This window comes from Mus pahari, chromosome 10, assembly GCF_900095145.1.
Source record: "Mus pahari chromosome 10, PAHARI_EIJ_v1.1, whole genome shotgun sequence".
Classification (NCBI taxonomy): domain Eukaryota; kingdom Metazoa; phylum Chordata; class Mammalia; order Rodentia; family Muridae; genus Mus; species Mus pahari.
In genome coordinates this window covers 37,818,008-37,836,370 of record NC_034599.1, presented here as the reverse complement: position 1 = coordinate 37,836,370, position 18,363 = coordinate 37,818,008, and the positions used below count along the sequence as shown (strand labels likewise).

General features: G+C 47.4%; 1 protein-coding gene across 2 annotated transcripts in view; it reads left to right on the top strand.

Annotated features, from left to right (window-relative positions):
• Positions 1-18,363, top strand: part of Grik4 (glutamate ionotropic receptor kainate type subunit 4) — a 417,019-nt gene that overhangs the window by 221,171 nt on the left and 177,485 nt on the right. Inside the window, exon 1 of one of the 2 annotated variants that reach the window (XM_029543599.1) lies at positions 16,568-16,621. The exons of the other annotated variant lie outside the window; for it this stretch is intronic. The gene's annotated coding sequence lies outside the window, so the exon portion shown is untranslated. Of the gene's footprint in view, positions 1-16,567; positions 16,622-18,363 lie in introns of those variants that run through there. 2 annotated transcript variants of the gene reach the window in all.

The window sequence follows — 18,363 nt, the reverse complement described above, 5'->3', positions numbered from 1 at the left end:
ACACACACACACAAACACACACACACACGAACATGCACATATGAACATATATACTCGTATACAACGTAATCATAAAGAAAACGCGAAGCTAAGTAAAAAGTAAAAGTAGTGACTATTTTAAAGGAGAAACGTAAGAAGCCACCCTCAGCACCTAGACCACACCCTTCCAGCTCACCTTCACACTGACCCGTAGAGGCTTGATTTGGCCCACAACAATAGTTAGCAGGTTCCTGGCTTAGATAAATCGGGATTCTATCCCTGAGTGATGGTTTCATCCCTAAACTATATTGTTGCTGTATGCTGAGGAAGTGGGTAGTGTGGTAGATGGGAAGTCAGCGCAGGATCTTCCTTTGAGAGCGTGATGCTTCCTTTGCAGTGTCTGCAGAAAGACTGCTGACATCTATGCAGTCTCCCTGGTGGACAGAAGCTACCAACCATCCTCAGACAGCATTCTTCCTGTCTGAACAGGGCTGTGGCTCCCACCCAACTTGACTAACATATCACTCAAGGGATGAATCCTTGAAAATGGCGGCAGTGGCTGGGGAATTTCCTTCTCTTCTAAGTTAACGCTATGCCCATGCCTTTGAGCAGGGGCTTCCTGAGAAGGTAGCTCCCACTTTTCTTGCTAGACTCCAAGGAGTTCCTGCAATTAGTCAGCTAGTCAGTAAGTAGTCATTGAAACACTGACTAGGTTTGCAGCCCCCCTGGGTGTCATCGGGAAGCAGAAGGAGCGGAATGGGCCTCCTTTATAGGAGAGGCATGACATGCAAAACAAACATCTACAAATCTTCCCAAATCCTGCAGCACGAAGTTCCCTGGGTGGCAGAGGCATGATGAAATGACCTCAGCTCCCAGCGTCTGTTTATACCATGCAGTCAAAGTTAATGAAGGCTGACCCTTGGCAAAACTGGGAAGTCAACCAAAGTTCAGCCTCTGGCTCCAGCCATCCCTTCAGAAGACATGTTCCCTCTCTTAGTAGCAAACTATTTCTCAGAGTTATCATCACGCCAGGCTCTGTCTCCTCTTTGACCTTGCTCTATCCATAACAAGGGTCTGTCACTGGCCTGTTCCGTTAAAACCAGTGGACGGAGTAGACTTCACTTTGGAGTAGATTACACTTGTAGTTTTTAATCATAGCCTGTTTGTGTTCTGCTGTCTTCTGTCTACTTATATAGTTATACATCGAAAGGTCTTGTCCTCAGAGAAGTGTATGGTCTAAGTTCTGGGTCTCCTCAAAGTGTATCTGTTGGAATCTATCCACCAATGTGGCAGTAATAAGGAGTAGGGCCTTTGGGGAGTGACTGGCTCATGAGACTTTGCCACATGGCATTAACCTTATTAAAGAGGCCCAAAGAGGGGCTAGAGAGATGGCTTGGCGGTTAAAAACACTGACTGCTCTTCCAGAGGTCCTGAGTTCAATTCCCAGCAACCACATGGTAGCCCATCTGTAATGGGGTCTGATGCACTCTTCTGGTGTGTCTGAAGACAGCAATGTACTCACATAAAATACATAAATAAATCTTTTAAAAAAAAAGTTGTCTAAAAAAAGAAAAAGAGGCCCAGAGAATGCCTTGACTCTTATTCCACATGAGACCATAGCAAGAAGGAAGCATTTAGGAACCCGGAAGCAAAAGCCCTCCCCGAGCACTAAATCTGCTGTGTCATCATCTAGGATGTCCAGGTCTTACTTATTCGTTGAAGATCAGCTAGTATCTAACATGTTTTAAGCCTGGATATACTACACTGAAAGCTGATATTTTAAATGACTATTCCTTCTAACTTTGCATGTGTGAGTGTTTACCTGCACCTGTGTATGCTTACTCTTTGTCTGCCTTCAGGGGCCAGAAGATTAGATCCCCTGAAACTAGAGTTGCAGGTATCTGGAGACTGCTGTGTGGGTGCTAGGAATCAAATCTGGGTTTGTCACAAGAACAAGCAGTGTTCTTAGCTGCTAAGCTGATCAGTCCCCTATACATTCATCTTGAATAAAAGGAGGGGTTGCTTTGTAATAAAGTCCCCCTCCCCTGAGAGTGGAGACATTTTTGGAACTGAGTCACAAGGAAAAGCTAGAAGAGTTTTGAGGTGTGTGCTTGAGGAAACTTAGACCACTGTGAAGAGACTGTCACTGTTGGTCCTGGGGGAAGGGAAAGAAACAAAGGAAAATTACAGAGACAGCCCCCGTCTTCTTAGAGGATAGCTAAGTGCTTCTGAGTGGAGTTCCTAGGCGTAGGGGTAGTTAAGGCTGTCCCGCAATAGCAGGAGGAGCATGGACTCGTTACTGGCAGCAGAGGAAAGGCCATCCTGACTGGAAAGACCTTGGCTAACTCAGCCTCCCTTCCTTGTGCTCTTTGGAAGCTAGAACTGTGAGTTAGGTCGTGGATATTTGGCTGAGGACATTTCTAGGCCAAGGGCTAAAGGTTCAGCTCGGCTGTGTGAGTGGAGGCCTGTGAGCGTGTGTGCGTGCGTGCACACGCGTGTGTGAGTACGTGTGAGCATGTGTGCATGCAAGCGTGTGTGTGTGCATGAGTGCAAGGGTTTGTGCATGGATACATGAGTATGTGAGAGAGCGCATGCCTGTGTAGTAGTAGAAGTGAGAAAAGATAAACAACTTTCAGTTGTATTTGTTAGTAATGGAAAGGAGAACTAACTATAGTTGAGAAATTCAGCCCATGACATTGGGAAGACTGTGGAAGCACACTGAGGAGTGGCTGAAGATGCAGCCAGGTACCTGCTTGCTAAGGGGACTGGATGTTTCAGGCAGCCCAGAGAACCCTGGCCCCATTGTTCAGGACGACAGAAACATTTGGTGGCTTTCTGGAGACTTTCAGAGCTGTTCATCCTACAAAGGCCCAGATTCCCTGGGTCTGAGGGTCAGAAGGATCTCAAAAGAAGTGAGCACCTGTATAAATTTGGAACTCTGGATTTGGTGGGACCTCAAGGGTCTCTCCAGCATGTTCTTTGATCCCTAATTGTGGCTCTGAGCTCTGTGGGAGAGTATACTTTACCCAGCCAAATTCTATGTGTGTGGGTACCTGCGTGCGTGCATGACTGTGTATGTATGTGTGAGTGTGCGTGTATGTATGTATGTATGTATGTATATGTATGAGCATACATGTGTGTGATTGTGTGAAAATGTGTGTGTGAGTGTGTGTGGGCATGTGTGTATGAGCATGTGTATGTGTTTGTGTGCATGTCAGTGTGTGTGTATGTGTGAATGTGTATGTATGTATGAATGTATGTATATATGTGTATGTGTATATGTGTGTATGTGTGCATGTGTGTGGTCACATATGTATGGGCATGTAAGAGTGTCTGTGAGTGTGTGTGTGTGTGTGTGTGTGTGTGTGTGTGTGTGTGTGTGTGTCAAGGAAAGCCACAGAATCCAAGTTTAAAACTACATGGCCACCAGGAAAATCTCCATAGATGAAGGAAGAGGCAGGCCATCCCACAGGACCCCAACCTGGCAGATCATCACTGTGAAATTCCAGAGTAGACTGTTTCTCCTGTGACTTCTCTGCTAAGCCATGGGGAGGTCCTGGGTCCCACAACCTGACGATAGGCGAAGAATCTGTACATAAAGCTGTTACCAGGCACTCAGGTTACACCTTAGTCTCTCTGTGTTCCAAAAACAATTAAGAAACACTAATTGGCAATAAAAGGATTTGTTTAGAGTTTGACTAAACAGGGAAAAGAAAGAAACAATGTCTTCTTTACCAGGTCTGTGACAGTCTTTTAGTTTATGGAAAATAATGACACCATGTATGGCCATTCTACTCTGAACAAGCGGATCTCAGGCTTGGAAGCTAAGCAGGGTCAGGCCTGGTTAATACTTGAATGAGACAAAACCATGAAACAAAGGCCAGAAGACACACAGATTTGCCTGAGACAGGGGTCGGGGAAAGACAGCCTCGGTGGTCCATTCTGTTACAGGGTTTTTACTCATATGCAGCTGTAAAGAAATGGGGGTAGAAGTCCCATTGTAAAGATGCCAAGTTTTAAAAGAGAAAGGATTTTGGAAGGTTTTACTGAATGGAAGATGTAAGATGTCCCACTGTGGGTCTGGAGTCATTTTTTTGAGACCAAATCCATGCTTTTGAGAGATGGACATGGGAAGCCTTTGTTTCTTTCCTTTGGAGACCAGATTCAAGCTGGGACTCACAAATGTCTCCCTCCGTCCCTCCATCCCTCCGTCCGTCCGTCCCTCCCTCCCTCCCTTTCCTTTTTTCTGTTTTTGAGACAGTCTTTCTCTGGGTAGCCTTGACTGTCCTGGAAATTGCTCTGTAGACCAAGCCGTTATCAAACTCTCAGAGATCCTCCTGCCTCTGCCTCCCAAGTGCCGAGATTAAAGGTGTGTGCTGCCACCCCCTGACTCCCACATGGCTCTTAAACGCACCCACTTTTGTAGTTGAGAAAAGAAGATGTTCTGCTCGAGGAAGCGGCCATAGGAGGAACAAGGGCCTGACTTGAGCGTTCAGAAGAGCCCCTCTGTCCCTCATGGGCACCAGCTTCCTCAGCATGAAATCAGTCAAAAAATCACAGCCTAGACCATCCTCGAGGCCCCTTCAAGCGGACAGAGGGTGATGGAGCCAAGGGGAATAACCTGCCTGAGAGGCCTGGCAGAGGTTGGAGAGCATAAAGGCTGAGGCGTGGCCTGGCTCCAGACCTGACCCTTCTCTTCCACATCTGCATGAGTTGGGTAAACTCAGGGCTTCTTGTCTCTGTCCTTCAGAGCTCACAAGGTTGTCTTCGTATCTAATGGCATGGTGACTTTGGAAGTACTTTGTAATGTGTGTAAGATAGCTGTCATAACGAGTACTGTTTGGGGTGCTTCTTGCAAACCTGGATCAAAGAGTAAAGGACTTTGATGTGTACTGATAAGGAGGGTGGGGTCCTTATTTATCATACTGGCAGTACTGGGTACCTGCCACATTCCCAACCCCTGTGAACTCTTATTTAGACCTGATGACAATATTGGTGAGACTGTTTGTTCAGAGAAATGAAGCCACCTGCCCAGGGGCAGAACTAAATGATAGAGCCGACACTGGAATTCAGCAATATCTGGCTCCCCGGCCCGTGTGCCCACTCCGCACACATCGTGCTTTTTCTCGGGGTATTCACAAGGCGCTTTTATAATCACTTGGCTCAGCCTCTGCCCTCCTTTGCCATTGGTTTTCCTTAGAGATCCTCCTGGCAGGCTACAATGGCGTGTCCAGGAGACATTCCGATGAAGGCATCTCTCATTTTGACTGAGGACCTGCGCACCCAAGGCCCTCTTAAGAGTGTTAATAACATTTACGAAACGTGACAGAGAAAGGTCAGCGTCTGAGTATTGTGCCAACAGGAGATAAACCTTCCACGGAACATCTGCTCTCTGTTATTGTTGGGCAGACTCAGCATCGCCTGGCTAGCCTGTGAGTTCAGTGCACAGGAGGCAGTAAAACAGGGCAGGCCTCCACCTCTAATGTACCTCTGGGACTGGGGCACACAACAGGTGTGTGGGCAGAGCTAGAGGGACAGAGACTGTGTCACTCTCAGGCAGAAGCTGGACTCCAGATCTTCCTTTGAAATGAAGGAGCTGGCGACCTCATCTTCTTCGTTGTCAAACCTTACTTACTAGGTTCCCCTGAGGAGTAGCCGTCACAGAAGCAATAGTCCTCATATCTATCCAATCTCTGTCACTCAGGCAAAAGTGACTCCATGCTCTTGGAGAGAAAAAAAAAAAAAAAAAAGACTCTCCTAGTGACTTCTCACCATGTCACACATTTTCCTCAGATTTAGCAGCTTCGAGTGACAACTGCGTATCTGGGTATTGTCTCCTTTATTTTCTGAGCGGTGGACTCTGGAGTTGTTTCTTGGGCTGTTTATGGCTCAGGCTGGATCCAGGGCTCCAGTAAAAGGTGATTTGAGGCTGCAGCCTATACAGAACCTGCTGGGGCTGGGGCCGGGGCCGGGGCAGGGGCCTCCACTCCTAAGCTCCTGCCTGGTGACTTTCAGCAGGCCTTGGTATCTCCTTGGCTGTCAGCTGGGGACCTCAGTGCCTGTCTGTGTGGGTCTTTCCATTGGGTGATTCTCCTGGGTGATCTTCCTTTACCCCGAGTTGGGTGCAGGAACCCCTAAGGTGAAGCAGCAGCTTCAGAAGCCACACTTCCACCATCTGCATCAGTGCCCTTGGGCAGGGCTGCCCTTCCCAGGTGGGAGTGAATGTCAGAGAGACATGGAATATAGGAGGCAGTGATTTCGGGGACCGTCTTGGGGACAAGTGAGTATACAGACCTGTCAAGACCGTGTACTGGTAGAGCTGTGTGGGGGAACTGCCCAGTTCACCTGGAGGCCTTTTCTGCAATGCTGCCCAGCAAGGCTGTTGTATTTCTCCCTGGCGCCCCTGACACAGAGCTAGCTCAAGTTCCCGTAAATACCCGCAGCCTCATGTTCTGCCCTTCTCTCCAGCTGCCTCAGATCCCGGCTCCGTGGACTATTTGTTTGATTCCTCTGTGCCCCACACCTACTGATTTCTGTCTCCAGCCAGTAGGTTTCTATGTCACGGCCTAGTTTAGCCATCTCCACTGTGAGTCTCTCAGTACCCCAGAGCCCTGTACCTCTCTCTCAGCAGCCAGTACTGTTATTGATCCCCCACGCAGGCAGGATTCCTGAGCGTGTCCTGGGTGCCATGCTCTGTGCTGGGCTACAGGGACAGTGGTGGACAACATGCCAGTGAAGAGCAACAGAAAACCAGAGAGGTGGTGTGGGATGGGGGCTGCAGGTGCAGACAAGGTAGAAGAGGATCAGGAGGAGGAGAGTGTCCTGGCAGAGGGGAGGGCCTTCCTGTACTAGAACTGGGGCAAGTTTGCTCCTGGGGGGCATAGAACAGAGACCTCGGGCAAGGCATTGAGCTTGGAGCTGGGGAGAAAGTTTTAAGCCCAGCCTGGTGTAGTTACAGTTAGGTGTCACTTGTGGTGGAGATACATTGTGGGATATGCATTGCTGGGTGATCCTGTGCTGACATTGTATTTATACACACAGAGCGAGAGAAGGGGGGGAGGGGGAGAGAGAGGAAACAAAGTGGGGAGAGAGAAGAGAGAGGTGAGAGAGGGAGAGATAGAGGAGAGGGGAGAGAAAGGGGAGGGAGAGAGGAGAGAGAGGAGAGAGAGAGAGAGAGAGAGAGAGAGAGAGAGAGAGAGAGAGATTGGTGCTTGCCACCTAGATCATTTACTTCCTTTTGCACTGTCAGGGATACAACCTGGAGCCTTAGGCAGATCTAAGTGCCTCGACAAGTTAGATGTACTCTATCTGCCCCTGTTTATTTCCTACCATTATTATTTTGTTTAAATTTGAGACAGGATCCTCCGGTGTCGCTCAGACTGGTATTGAACTTGAAACCTTCCTGCCATAACCTCTCCAGTACTGGGATTACTGGTGTGCATCACCTCACACAACTTATGCCATTAAGGTTATATATAAATGAGTGCGTACATACGTACACATTCGCAGGCCATATGGTGTGCATATATTACTAATGTAGTCTGTTGCTCCTAGGGGCCGTGGTGAACAAAACAACATATGATTAAGTCAGCCACCAAAGCAAACACTACAGTCAGGAGACATGGTAAACACCAAGTGTATGGGGTTGCTTCCAGTGCCACTTGGCACACCACTTTACAGTAAACATCCTTTCCAGCATGAGTAGATAGGAGTAGATTTTACAGATAAGACCCGTACAATAATTATACAAAGTACAGTGTAGTAATTATGTAAGCTAGCAACACAGCCATTCATTAGCACATCCTCTCTTAGGCCCATTATATAACTGTATATGTTGTACTTTCTCATCTCTGGCAGAACACTAGCTAGGTTCGTTGGCATCAGCATCACCCCAGTCACTTGACTAATGTGGTGTGCTGTGAAGTCAGGAGGGTAATGGTATTCCTAGGCAATGGGGAGTTTTCTGTTTTAATAATCTTGTACACCTCCCTGGTAGGGCTGTCTATTGTCGACCTGAATGTCTCCATTCAAATCTGGCAACCCCCCCCCCCAGGGCAGTGACCGTGAGGACATCAACTTTGCATGCTCTTCGTCCTGCTCCATAGAACAGCGTTGACATGTGGCCGTGAAGGATGCGTGTGCTTTTGATGTGCCAGGGTTGAGCGATGTCAGAGCCAGGCAGACTTGGACAGACAGACACCCAGTGAACTTCCAGGGGCACCAGGACAACTAAAGAAGAAATAGGAGCAGAGAAATTTGTTTTGAGGATTAAAGACCCGCTCTGTATATATCCCTCCATTTTATAGACCGAGATGAGATGAAAGTGAATTTAAATAAAGACTTCAGTCTGTATTTAATGATGCCGTTACTAGGCTGCACTTGGCAATGCGTCCCCTGACATAAAGTTCTAATAGTGGCCTTTCTGAACACTAAATTACCTTTTGGATCTGCCAGCTTTAATGATAAATAAAGAGAAAGTCGACCTCATTACTGCCAGATTCATGGAGCGGGGCGGGGGGAGGGGGGCGGTCAACATTTGGTAGACTTAACCAGTTCTGGATGCTAAGACATGACAGCCACTAAGTGACAGATTCTGATGGAGAGTCGGGGCCTGGAGTCACATTTGCAGCCAAGTTCATTACACAGGGGTCGATGAGCCTCTGCTTTAAATCAGTGGGACCTCGGCTCCCTCTATATTCTTAAAGCAGGGAAGGCTGCAGATGCCTTTGTTGGCTCAGTCAGCCCAAGCACCGGACTCTAAGGATGCAGGAATGGAGAAAAAAAGCTGATCTAGAAGCGGTGGTGTAAGATGCCATGTGGTCATGAGAGAGTGGGCTCCTTATAGAGTGTCCTACGTCTCGGGTGCCTTCTCCCTCAGGTGCCCTAGTGACAATGGCAGTATACCCTTGGGAAGGACCTGCCCTGGATTGCCTGTGCCTTGCTTTTGCTGCTCATGGGTCAGACCAGGGAATGGTGAGTGCTGGATTTGCGGAAGACCTACACCATGCCCTCAATCTTGAGTTCTTTGATGAAGGAAGGGAAGGGCCTTGAGAAAGGAGTAATTACCCTGACAGAGTTCTTCCTTGTCCCATGAGACATACCATGGAGATGTAAGTGCAGAGACCCAAAAAGAGAGACAAGCTGGTGGCTCATAGGCCTTGTGAGTTAGGGGGCCGGGCAAAGGGAAAGGGAAGCTCCTACAGGCCACATCCCTCAAACCCAAGAACTTCAGACAGATCCAAGTGGTCAGTTCTAGGCCAACATACAGCTGCGTTCTGAGTCCCTGGAGAGGCGGGCATTGCTGGACAGCGTCCTCTCCCCATTTCAAGTGTCCTGACAGGGATGATGGGGAAGAAGACAGTGAACTGGGCAAGCAATCAGCTGACTGGTAGCTTAGACCTAGAGACCTAGCGCTATGTGTTGGTGGCATTCATACCATTCCAGAGAACAGGCCTGACTGCATCTCCCACCAGAAGCCACACAGATTGAGAGAAAGGTGTTTTTTTGTTTTGTTCCTGAAATTGGTTGTTTTGTTCCTGAAATTGGTTATTGGTTATTGACTCAGGGGCCCTCTCTGCCTCTCATCTGTAAAATAATAATACCCACCACAAAAGGCAGATGTTGGCTTTCCATCTTCCCCAGGGCATGAGGTGGGAATCCCCCTAGAGCTCTGCCACCACTCTCGCCATGTCTTTCCTTTCTCCAGGCGGGCCAGCTAGCATCTTCCTTAGCACGTGAAAGGTGGTCTGCTCTATAGAACCCCGTGATGTGATGTTCTGGGCCAAACATTGACGCAGCAGAGGACTTGGTTTCTATTTTTAATCTGATCTCAGCCTCTGTGTGCCCTGGAGTTGATTTCGTGTTTCTGGGTTTCTGAATACTTATCTACAAAACTAGTAATAGAACCATTTTACCTCTGTATTGTGGATTATGTAAAGATGCAAATGAGGTAAGTTTTGTGAAGTGCTCTGTAAACCATAAAGCTCCTGTTATAAAATCTGTACAGTGTAAAACGTGCCACCTTAAGCGTTTAATGATTTTAATATCTTCATTTCTTCCTTTAAGTTTCATCTTTAATTTTGATAAAATTTGATCTTTTGTGAATTGCCTGTGTTTGAATGTATCTTCATGTATGCATGGGTGTGTTTGAATGTGTGTGTGTGTGTGTGTGTGTGTGTGTGTGTGTGTGTGTGTATGTGTGTAGAGGCCTAAGGATAACCCTGGGTGTTACCTTCAGGAACAGAATCCATGTTCTTTTGAGATAAGGTATGTCATTAGCCCATAGCTCACCAATTAAGCTAGGCTTGATAGCCAGGGAGCCCCAGAGAGAGCTGCCCGTCTCTGCCCACCCAGTAATTACAATTACGTACCACTACACCCAGACTTTTTAACCTTGGATTTCAGGGGTTGAGTTCCAACTGAGCCATCCCTGGAGTCGTCTTCTTAATCATTTTAAGGTGTATGGTTCAGCAGAGATGAATACCTTCAGGGCTTTGTGCTACCATCACCACCATATGTCTCCAGAACCTGTTTTATCTTGCAAAACTGAAAATATTTGTTATTGCAGAGGAACTTACCATTGCCCCATCCCCAAGCCTGTGACAACCACCATCACAATTGCCTCCAGAACTCAACTACTCTATGCATCCCATCTAAGTGGGACACACGATGTTTGTCATCTTGAGACTGGCTTATTTCACTTACCACAGTGATCTCAAGGCTCACCCTTTTCCAGCACGTATCAGACTTTTCTTCCTGTGTAAGGCAGAGTAACATTTCATTGTTTGAATATACCTTCTATCCATTCAGCTGTGGTGGACATGAGAGTTGGTTCTTTTCTCTAGTAAAGAGGCACGGGTAAACATGGACCCACAGAATCAGTTTGAGACTCTGCTTTCAATTATTTTTGGAAATAGAATCTAAAATATGCTGGGACATATGGTATCTCAGTTGTATCCCCTGTTTTCACGATAAAATACTGACAAAAGCATTAAGGGAGAAAAGTTTACCCTGGTTTATGTTTCAAGACTCCTACAGACCATCATATCAGGCAAGGCAAGGTAGCAGGTCACATCACATCCACAATCGGAGACATAGAGCAATGGATGCATACCACTTTCCAGTTTACACAGTCCAGGATACAGGCTAGGGAATGGTGCCACTCACAGTGGGCAGCTCTTCCCACTTCAATTTATGCAATCAAATAATCGCCTACAGTATACCCAAAGGCCCGCCATCTTCCAGGTGACTCTAGATTCTGCCAAGTTGACAATTAACTCTAACTATCGAATATGGCAATTGCATTTTAATTTTTTGAGGAAATTTGATATATTTTTATAGTACCTGTACCATTTTACATTTCTGCCAACAGAAGACTTACGCAAGTGTTCTATTTTCTCCACCTCCTTACCAGCACATCTTATTCTTCTAGTTTTTTTAAAAAAATGTGTGTATGTATGCATTTATGTATGTATGTATGTATGTATGTATGTATGTATGTATGTATGTGGGAGGTTTGTGCATGCATATGTATGTATATGTGTGTAATCCAGAAGTCAGTGTTGGGTGGTTTTTCTCAGTTACTTTCTACATTGCTTTTTTGGAGATGAGGTGGGATGTCTCTTAGTGAACCTGGAGCTTGCTGATTCAACTAGACTGGCTGGATGACAAGCTTTGGGGATCTGCCTGTCACCACCTCCCTGGGGCTGGGACTACAGGCGTGTGCTTTCATGATTGACTCTCTTTCTTTGTTTGTTTTGAACACGGCTCCTAGAAGATCGGACTCAGGTCCTCTTGTGCAGTAGGCACTTTATTAACTGAGTTGTTTCCCCAGCATCTTTCCAGGGTTTGTTTGTTGGCTTTGATTTGCTTATTCTGAGGGGGTGGGTATAATATTTGGGTGGCAAGAGGCAAAGATGCAATGTTAGTCATTTATTACGAATGGCTCAACACATTCAAAACAGGAAAGGGGATTTTTAGCAGATTTATTAGGCTAGGGTGTGGGCCTAGAAGTTGGTTTAGAAGCACAACTGAGCCTCCCATTCAAGCATACACAGCAGGTCAGAAGGTGATGATGCCTTGGGAGTGCTAACTGATGTGATGCTGTCAGGGGCTTGGTCCATGTGCCCAAGGTGCATCACTCGAGGGATCACATGTCAGGCCTTGACAAGTGACTGGGGATTTAAACACATGAGTGCTGAGGGCAGGTGAGCTGGCATGGTGGCAGGGACATGATTGAGGACACAGTCAATACTTGAAGAATTGTTTTACACATGCTCTCCAGATTAGCAGGGTCAGCAGTCCCTGGGAACTTGTGACAAAGGAGTGCTGTTGGGTACCACTCCAGACCCCTACTCGGTCACCCAGTGGAGGCATGAACCAGGCAAGCTGTGTCTTATGGGTCTCATGGGGACCTCGGAGTACGTTCTTAAGTTAGAGAGCAGTACAAGCTAACTAAGATGAGCTGTTGAGGGACTGACTGTGGAGTCTAGAATCAGGCTGGGGATTGGGTTTATATTTAGAATCTCCAGTGAGCTCGTGTGGTGGCGCACACGTTTAATCCCTGCACTTGGGAGGCAGAGGCAGACTGATCTCTATGAGTTCCAGGCCAGCTTGGTCTACACAGTGAGTTACAGGACAGTCAGGGGTATGAAGAGAGACCCAGTCTCAACAACAAAACAAAATAAAAACAATCAAATAAAAACTCTAAAAACAGGGGGAAAAACACAAAACAAAACAAAAAAGCCACAAAACAGAAAACAAAACAAAACAAAACAACAACAAAAACAACCAAACCAAACCAAAAAAATAACAAAAACAAGCCCTAACCAACCAAACAAGAAGAAGAACTTCTCCAGTTCCTTTTGAACTCCAGTTGTTTTTGAACCCCAGTGTGGCCCTCAGGACTAGGGAAGCATTAAGCTTCTTGCCACGCCACAGAAACACATGACCACCTGTGGCTCACTGCCCCCTCTACAGACTTCCTGGTCACTCTTCTCCAGATGCTGACCGAGGCCCTCCCTAGTGCTCTTTGTCTCTGGCCATAGCTTCTGCCTCTGCGTTATTTCTGGCCTGGCTCAGATGGAGCCTCCGTAGTGGATACTTCCCCGGCCGTTCCCGGTTTGCTTGGACCTGCCCACTCCCTTTCTTTTCTAGTTCTCGTTGCTGTGCGCGCGTGCGAAGCCAGCCCGTGGCTTTTATTTACACCTTAGTTGTCCTCCCGCCTCTCCTTGTGTCTGGTTCTCAGGGTTCCTAACTCTATTTCCGAGGCTCAGAAGAACAAAGTGTGGTACCCGGTAGGTAACCGGGATTATTGCATTTCGTTCTCTGGACACTGGAATGCTTTGGAGCAGTTATGAATAGTGAAGCGACACTATCATCGATGTGCCTTGTGGAGAGAGTCCTCCTGTGGGTTTGAGTGAGGGACAGAGGGACAATTGCCGAAGGCAAGAGTTAGGTTGTAAAGCAATAATGGTCCAAACCATTGCCTCTCAACTGGGGGAAGTGGCTGTCTCTTTCCAACTCAGGGGGACATCGGGCAATCTCAGGGGGCAGTTACAGTTGTCCTAGTGAGGGAGGGCTGTGGCTTCTAATGGACGGGGGCCAGCAGTGCTGTTAAACCTTAGAGGATGCTCAGAACAACCCCCAAATATCAGCAGTGCTGAGCACAATAAAGCTGACTCTAAACCACAATGGTGACTGGAGGAAAGGAAAGAACAGAACGAATGTTTTCTAGTCGTTGGAAAAGGCGTTGCCATGATGGCTTTAAGTCCCTTTGGCAGCAAAATGCAAGGACTCTAAGTGGCAGTTCCTCAGAGACACAATGTGTGTTCCTTGGGCTGGTTCTCTGCCCCTCCCCCATCTTCTCCCACTGCCTCAATCTCCTTTCTGACCTTGGGTTTTGTTGCTTTTCCTCTACCATTTTCTCTTCCTCTCTCTTTCTCTCCTTTCCCCCATTTCCTCTCTCCCCTGTATTTTTGTCTCTCCCATTTAACTGCCCATTACAAACATTTGAAGTTTAGTGAGTTTATGGTCTCGGTCCTTAATTTTTAAAGTGGGTAATTGCATGGTCTATACTAAATTAGATTTACTAGCTTCTTGCTTCTGTGGCATATGGCATCCGGATGGGCTGGCTTTTATCCTCCGCAGTTGGTGATCTTTCTTCCAGTACGTTTCTCTGCATTTTGCATTTTCTAACAACAATCAGGTGAGCATCTCTTTCAGCCACTGTTTCTGTGGAAACTCAGTCAGACCAGGCAGGAGTTATGCAGACAGCAAGACCAAGGTTGTGCTGCTGGGGTCAAGAGCACACCTGAGGCCCATACCCTCCCTACCCCTAGTCACCCTGAGCCTTAGGCTCTAGCATGAAAAGAGAAGGCCACGGTTCTTGGAGTCGATCTCCTTACTCTTCCTCATTACCTCACAGAAATGGTTCCTATCCATGATAGCCTGATGTAACCACAGATGCCAGCCTAACCAGTGATTTAGTTTCAAGGAAAAATGGCACGCAAAGGGAGGGGTCTGGAGAGACGGCTCCCACATGGATTTTTGAATGTCTGCGGTCCCTTAAGGAGGCATTTTGGTACTGAAGTCTCATTTTCACGGGGGTTGGGAAGTACTTTCAACCTGCATGCTACATGCGGTCTCCAAGACAGTTCTGCCTGTCTCTTGGGTACATAGAACAGCGACTATCACTCCAACCAGAAATCATAATTACAGTGTGAGCCACAAGTCTGACACATTTTGTTGATAGGAATCTCTTCTCTCCCAGCTTAGGAAAAGGGCAAGAGAGAGAGAATGACAGATTATCTGAATGTTTTTCGAATGAATGAGCATATTCTTGTTCTACTGGGGGAACCTAGCTTAGACTCTAGACACCAGTGTCCTGCTGGATAAATATCTCTTGCCCCGTTCTGGCTTCTGGCTCTTTCCTTGGGGGATGATGACAACAAATGATGATGACGATGATGATAATGATGATAGCCCATTACTGGTGTTTGATCTCCTGTGATAAAGAGATGGATAATGCTAAGTAGAAACAACCAAAGGGATGGCTCTTCAGATTTTCCTGCCATGTTCTGCAAACTCAAGTCCCAGTTGGTTATTTCTCTTGCTTATGGTCATAGCTAAGATGCAAGGAAGATGACTATCAACCCAATGATTTGGGAACACATTTTTCCTTTCTGATCAAAGGCAGCAGGGTCCTGTGTTGTCAACTCTAGCAAACTTGGCATGTGTTTGTTCAAAGACTGGGGCAAAATGTCTGCCTTAGCGTCTCTCTGCACTGATTACTAACCTCACCGCTCTGATAAAATATCTGATGACAGCTTAAGCGGGTGGGGGCCAAGGTTTATTTTGGCTTACAGTCCATCATTGCGGGGAAGCTGTGGTGGCACAAACAGGGGTTAGCTGGTCACACTGCATTGGCAGTCAAGAAACAGAGCAGACAGAAGTGAAGCCAGGTCATGAAACTTCAAGGTCAGCTCTCCAGTGCCCCCACTTCCTCCAGCTTTACTTCTAAAGGTTCTACAACTCTCCACCCAGTATCACTGTTAGGGACTAAGTATTCCCACATTTGGGACTAAGGGAGGTATTTCACATTCAAACCAGGATAGACTCATTATTGGGCTGAATGCACTGAAAAGCAGTGCTCTCTTAGAGGTGTGAGGACTCTGGAGAAAGCATTTGATAGCTGTCTACCTGGGCTCACCTTCAGAATCTGCTTAGCACATGGCTTATGACACCTACCCTCACTCCCCATCCTCCATCATCTCTAGCTCCCCAGCAAGCCTTTAGTCTTAGACAGCAGCAATCAGAGCTGTTTCGTGTCTTCCTATTTTGAGTTCTCAGCTCCACCCAGCCTGCTTGGTGCCGGGCATTGAGATCGGTGATCCATATAAGTTCTCCAGCTTGAATTACTATGGTCAAGGAGGCCAGCCTGGGATTAGTTTCCTTTGCTGTTAAAAGGCCAGCTTTGCCTGGCATCCTGCACACTCAAACTCACCAAGGCTCCTGGCGGCCTTCATTGTTCCTCATCCCCTCGGCATTTCTTCCCATCCTGGCCCACAACTTGGCCAGAAGGCTGTCACCAGCAGCCATGAAACAATATAAATGAGCATCTCCAGCTCCCCATCCCTCCCATCCTGGCTCTGAATGCAGTGAGCCTAGAATGTGGCCCCTCCAAGCACTGAGCTGCCACATCCTGCATTGGGGTCAGCCACAAGCTGCCCGTGAAGATGCCAGACAGGGTGGGGATTCTGTCTGTGACCACGGCTCAGAAGAACACATGGAGATGATCTTCAAAAGAAAAAAAACAGGAGAGATGTGGCAAGGGCAAGGAGAGAGAAAATAAGAGCCGATTAAGAAATTTAACCAGGAATACTGAGCAGATGTATCCATAAACTCAGCAAAGTGGCCCTATTAATAAAGCACTAAGTGCAAATATAATTGTTGGCTATGCCGGGGAATTCATTCATAAATTTTTTTCCAGGGGTCATGTCCTTTATTTAGCTACGGGTGTGTGAAAGATAAAAGAGATCCAAGCTGTGAAGTTCACGCATGCGTCTGTTGGACAGATCTGAAAGGCATCCATGCCTAACGTGTGACCTGCTCAGTGCTGGCTTGTGCTGGGGCCAGAGGCCAGGTGCGTGCTCCGCTTCCCACACCCATTGCTCCCTGTCTAGCTGGCAGTCCACATACAAGGAAGCCAGTGGTGCTAGCTTCGTTCCCTACTTGCTTCCCCCCAGCAGCCTCTTCTCCACACCTCCCCTGGACTGTGTTCTGACCTCAGTTCACAGCCCCGCCTCCAAGTTGTTCTCCACACCATGGCAGCAGGCACTCAGAGACACCATTTACTGAGCTAGCACACAGCTCTAGCAGGTAGAAGGCTTCCCTTCCTCCCTCCCTTCTCCAGGGGCAACTGCTTACCCAGGAGTGGCAGCTGCATTGTCCAACCACCCTGGTGTAACACATGGACACTCCCCTCTGTTGCATTTGGTACAGGTGCCCATGCAGTTTGTGCCTGCCCTGTTGTAGGGATGAAACCTTGCCCTCTCCTCCCCTACCTCACATCATTCTGATCATCCTCTGGGGCTGTGCACCCAGCCCTCTCTTGTGCCACAGCTCTGGAGATCATGGTTCCCACCCCCTCAATGACTTCTCTCCCATTCCACACCAACATGCACTGTTCCCTTCAGCATCGTGGCAGACCCCAGCCCTCTGGTTTTCCAGAAGGTGGTAGGGGACTTTACTCATGCTACTAAGCCACACCTCTAGATTCTCTGAGGACAGCCTCCTGTCCCTGCTTCCATAATGCCTGGTTCTCTGTATGTCCCAGGATCTGTCACACATCCCCCATATCCCACCCTCCTATCTTCTGGTCAAACCCTTTGCACATATATGTTTGGTATACACTCCTTTTTCCATCCAATGGAAAGACCCCCAACCCACCACTTCGCTCCGTTGCCATGAGCACCATCACCTCCCCCTAACAACGGCCAGTTCCTCTTGAGAGCTCTGAAACCCACCTGCCTTGCTCTGTGCCTTGAGCCACGTCAGCCTCTCCCCTATTTCAAGTGGACTCAGAAAAGCATTTATTAACAGAGCAGTTGCCCTCAGCTCTCACCTGTAGCCACCTCCCCTGTCGCTCTGGCTTGCAGGAGATGAAGATATTGCTTCTCCTTCAAGAGAATGGAAACTTCCCTGCTCGGTCTCTCTTGACTTCCCCTCCCATCAAACACTTAAGGTGCTGCAGTGTTTATTAGTCTCAGACCTGAGAGATCTGTTTCAGCTCTTGGAGTGGTGCTGGCCTGATTGGAGATGTCACACACACACACACACACACACACACACACACACACACACACACACGCTAGATATAAAACATCTCAATGATTTTTTTTGTATTGATTGGATGTTGGCATTATAGTACTTGTGATTTAATTTCATAATCTCATACATTTCTTTTGACCTTTTACAAAGTGCCCACTAGAACACCAACAGAGGCTTTGTTTGTTTTTTTTTTCCCCTGTTGGGTAGCACTGAGGCAGAATATAGGCTGAGCCACAGTAGGACAGAAACCAGAAGATGACAGTTGCTCAAAGGTAGATGTATATATTTCCTGTACACATGCCTAGGGTATGCAGTAGTTCAAGGATGGAGATGATCATCAATGTTGCTGTTATCAACTAGGTGGCTTGTGTGAGTTGCTTTGTCACCGTATCCTTCCGGGAGCCAAGAGAAGAGAGCAAAGGGGTGATCCGCATGCCACGGTAGCCTTCAGCTACCTCTGTGAGCTCAAAGTCAGCTCAGGTCTTCTGAGCTCAGAGGAGGCTGTCAAATTCGTCTAAGCTGGGTCACCATGCATCCAGTTAATATCAGGGGTGA